Below are 4,641 nucleotides of genomic sequence, written 5' to 3' on the forward strand. Positions count from 1 at the left end.
CATTTGCAGCAGTCTATTCTCACCAGAGTTTTAGTGTTTGCGCCAATGCTCATCTTTTATTCCAGACCCAAGAATCTTTAAATTCGTTACAATGTTACATGCGTTCGAAGCAGTAAGCACAGGACTCACCCATACTTTCACACTATGAAATGTACATTTTTGTAGTTTTCTCAACCTGGTCTAGCAGGGCTACCCTTGCTTCATCTCTTCTGAGGACTAATACTTATACATTGTCAGCTAAGTATAATGTCATGTAATAAAAAATGTAATGACGTTACCAACATGAATATTGTCTATGACATGGTAGACATATTTTTTTCAAGGGGCTCCCCTTTAGGATGTCTTCAAATCAGTCAAGGAACACGTTGGTACACCGAATTATATGCTTCCTATCCAGCGCGTAAACGATATTCTCGGCATACATCCCCTACTAAAAAGCTAGGCTGGACAGCGGGGAAGAAGCATAATGGTTTTTCTCCTATGCAAAAGTGAGGCCCACAAGCCCAGTGGAGGACGCCAAGGTTGCATATTGGAACGCACGCAGAGTTTCCTTTGTGGAGGGGATGTAGCTCAGAGGTAGAGAGCGTTGCTTTCGGTCCAGGGTTCAAAACCCAGCATCTCCGAAGGGCAGTTTCAGTGGGCAGGGCATATCACGAATACAGGGCATCGTTCCTCAAACAAGAGTTATCCCAGTGAATGTTGCACGCATTTGCCAAACTTCCTACGTCTCGAACAACTCTTTGATTATGGAAGAAGGAGGGGATGTAGATCAGTGGTTAGAGCGCATGCTTTGAAAAGTATGAGGTCCTGGGTTCAATCACTGCACCTCCACGGCGGCTTTTCAGAAGTGAGGAGCCTGCTCTGGAAAAGCTGTCGGAGGACATGGGTTCAATATCCGAAAGCTCATCAAACTTCCAGAGAAATCACCCCGTTTTCATAGCCCCGAGCCTCCAAAAAAACGAGTCAAGCATCTCGAGGGAATTGTCTCAGGAGTAGCCTTTGCAGGACAGGGCCTACTCGTTCTCCACAGGTGTTTCGACGGCTGTTGCATGTGTGGCAAAAACTTCCAAGTATCGAAGCAAATCTTTGATTTCCTCACGAAGATAGAGGGGATGTAGCTCAGTGGTAGAGCGCGCATGCTTTGCCATGTATGAGGCCCCGGGATCAATCCCGGGCATCTCCATCGCAGCTTTTCAGAACATGGGGCCAAAAGTTAGTTTGCCGCTCTGGAATAGATGTTGAGAGATGGTCCAAACAACCGAAAGCTCTCATACCCTTCGAGAAAAATCGCCCAATTTCAGCCGCCCCTCTCTCGCAATGCTGCCTCCCGGAGCATGAGAACGTTTCTAGGTTGCGTTCCAATATGCCACCTTGCGCCTCCCACTCGTGTTTGTGGTCTAGTACCAGGAACTAAATTAAGTTCGTGATTGAAACATCACTCACAACTGCATTATATTTTGATAAGCAAAATTGTTTCTTTTCAGCAACCTCCTGCCGGCGGCCATGTACGCCAGCAATGCACATCTGGGATGTGAAAATTGCTGCGTGGACGGTTAGAATTTCCTGTCCGACCTTCAACCATTTCTGTCAATGTTGCGTCATTGAAGTGACACGTCACATGGTTGTCAAACAGCTCGAGTCGGCATTCTTCCCGTGTGTTCGAGCAACTCTTTTGATTTTTCAAGGAAGGACGGGGGGATGTAGCTCAGTGGTTAGTGCGCATGCTTCGCATGTATGAGGTCCTGGGTTCAATCCCCAGGCCATCTCCAGGGCGCCTTTTCAGAGTGCCAGGTTGCCCGCTCTGAGAAATGCGCCCGTTTCGAGCGATGGGCTGATATCGAGAGCTCATCCCCTTCGAGAGTAATCACCCTATTTTCCGCCCCCTTCTCCACTGCTGATCCCTCCCAAGATGTATGAGAATGTTCTAGGGCCAAAGTTCTGACAGGCCACCTTGCCTCCTCCACTTGTGCTTGTCGGCACTTTACCAGGAAGTAATATCGTTGTGATGGACATCACAGCACAACAGCATTTATATTTCACTATCTCGCAAAAGCAGGCGAGTGACAGCGGGGAAAGCCATTAATGGTTTTCTCCCCTATGCAAAACGTATGAGGCCAAAAAGCCCAAGTGCGATGGACGCAAGGTTGCATATTGGAACGCACAACCCCAGAGGATTTCCTTTGTGGGAGGGGGATGTGAGCTCCAGAGGTAGACGAGCATGCCTTTCGGTCCTGGGTTTCAAACCCAAAGCATCTCCAGCTGGACAGGGCAGGGCGCGAGGTTTTAGTTTTCCAGTGTGGGTTTTCAGAGGGGCCAAGGGGGCATATCCGAAAGGGGACAGGGGCATCGTTCTCCAAACAAGAGTATCCCAGTGAATGTTGCATCGATTTGCAAACTTCCTACGTCTCGACCAAAAACTCTTTGAGTTTCTGGAAGACGGAGGGGATGTAGCTCAGTGGTTTAGAGCGCCATGCTTTGCATGTATGAAGGTCCTGGGTTCAATCCCACCAGCATCTTCCCCGGGATTGGCTTTTCAGAAGTGAGGAGCCCTGCTCTGTGAAAGCTGTCGAGGGACATGGGTCAATATCCGAAAGCTCATCAACTTCCAGAAAAATCACCCAGTTTCCCTTGCCCCGGCTCCCAAAACCGAGTTCAACGCATTCGAGAATGTTTCTAGAGTAGCCTTTGCGGACAGGGCATCTATTTTGTTCTCCAAACACAGGTGTTTACGACAGGCCTGTTTGCATGTGTGGACAAAACTTCCCACGTGTTCGAGGCAACTCTTTGATTTCCTCAGAAGACAGAGGGGATGTAGCTTCAAGTGGATCAGAGCGCATGCTTTGCATGTATGAATGGCCCCGGGTTCAATCCCCGGCAGCCTCCATCGCTGCCTTTTCAGAACCAAGGGGCTGTCAAAAAGTGAGTTGGCCGCTCTGGATGAAAAGCTGTTGAGCGAATGCGGGTGCAAAACACCGCGAAGCTCATCCCCTTCGAGAAAAATCGCCCAATTTCGCCGCTCGGCCCCTGTCTCCGGACAATGCTCGCCCTCACAGGAGAGCGCGACGGAGACGTTCCTATGGTTGCGCTTCCAAATAGCTCACCTTGCGTTCTCCCACTCGTGTTTTTTGTGGTCTAGTTACCAGGGGAAATAATAAGTCGTGATGACACATCACCTCACAACAGCATCTATTTTGATAAGCAAATTCCTGTTTTTCAGCAACTCCCTGGCCGGCGCATGGATTAGACAGCAAAACGCAACTCTGGAATGAAATTTGCTGCGTGACGGATTACGAATTCCTGTCGGTCTTCAAACAATTTTCTGTAATGTTTGCGTTACATGAAAGTGGACACGTCACATGGTGGTCAAAACAGCCACGAGTGGCATTCTTCCGTATTAAGTGTGTCGAGCAACTCTTTGCATTTTCAAGGAAGGACGGAGGGGATGTAGCTCAGTGGTAGAGCGCATGCTTCGACATGTATGAGGGTCCTCGGGTTCAATACCCCAGCATCTCTCCAGGGCAGCCTGTTCAGATGCCAGTGCCGCTCGGGAAAAGCGGCTTCGGAGAGATGGCTGGATAATCCGAAGCTCATCCCCTTCGAGAGTACACACCCCAATTTCCGCCCGCCCCTTCTCCAATGCTCGATCCTCATACCCAAGAGTTTGAGAATTGTTCTAGGGCCAAAGTTCTGAAAGGGCACCGTCGCTCCTCCACTTAGTGCTTGTGGTGGCATTTACCAGGAAGGTAATACGTTGTGATGACACCTCACCGACAAACACGCATTTATATTTCAATATCTCGCAAAAGCTAGGCTGACAGCGGGGAAGCATAATGGTTTTTCCTCTATGCAAAACACGTGAGCGCACTAGATCAAAATATAGCCACCCAAGCTGCGCGAGGACGCCCCCCCCAGAACCCCAAAGGTTGCATATTGCGCCAACGCACCCCAGGAGTTTTCCTTTGTGCCAGGAAGGGCGGGGGGATTGTCGCTCAGAGGGTAAAGAGCAGGCAATGCTTTCGTCCATGGGTTTCCGAAACCCACCGCATCATCCAAGGGCAGTTTTCAGAGGGAAGGGCATCATCCGAAGACAGGGCATCCGTTTAGTTCTCCCAACAAGAGTTATCCAGTGAATGTTGCACGATTGCAAACTTCCTACGGTCTCGACCAACTCTTTTTGATTTTCTGGCCAAGACGGGAGGGGATGTAGCTCAGGTGGTAGAGCGCCATGCTTTGCATGTATGAGGGTCCTGGGTTTAATCCCCACCATGCTCCTACGGCGGCTTTTCAGAAGGTGAGGCAAGCCTGCTATGGGAAAAGCTTATTTGTCGAGACATGGGTCAATATCCGAAACAGCTCATCAACTTCCAGAGAAACCACCCAGTTACCCTTTGCCCACGGCTCCCCAAAACGAGTCAAGCATTCGAGACATGTTCTATAGAGTAGCCCTTTGAGGACAGGGATCGTTTCTCAACAGGTGTTTTCCCTTCTGACGGCCTGTTGCCGTTGTGACAAAAACTTCCAACGTCTAGAGCAACTACTTTGATTTCCTCCGAAGACAGAGGGGATTGTAGCTCATTGGTTATTAGAGCGCATGCTTTGCAGGTATGAGGGCCCGGGTTCAAATCCCACGGCATCTCCATC

General features: G+C 49.5%; 1 non-coding gene across 1 annotated transcript; it reads left to right on the plus strand.

Moving 5' to 3' along the window:
* The first annotated feature begins 1,694 nt into the window (after positions 1–1,694).
* trnaa-cgc (transfer RNA alanine (anticodon CGC)) lies at positions 1,695–1,769 on the plus strand. The gene has a single exon. It is a non-coding gene; the product is annotated as a tRNA-Ala (tRNA).
* Positions 1,770–4,641: the final 2,872 nt, after the last annotated feature.

The sequence above is a fragment of the Engraulis encrasicolus genome, unplaced genomic scaffold (assembly GCF_034702125.1).
Source record: "Engraulis encrasicolus isolate BLACKSEA-1 unplaced genomic scaffold, IST_EnEncr_1.0 scaffold_1207_np1212, whole genome shotgun sequence".
NCBI classification, from domain to species: domain Eukaryota; kingdom Metazoa; phylum Chordata; class Actinopteri; order Clupeiformes; family Engraulidae; genus Engraulis; species Engraulis encrasicolus.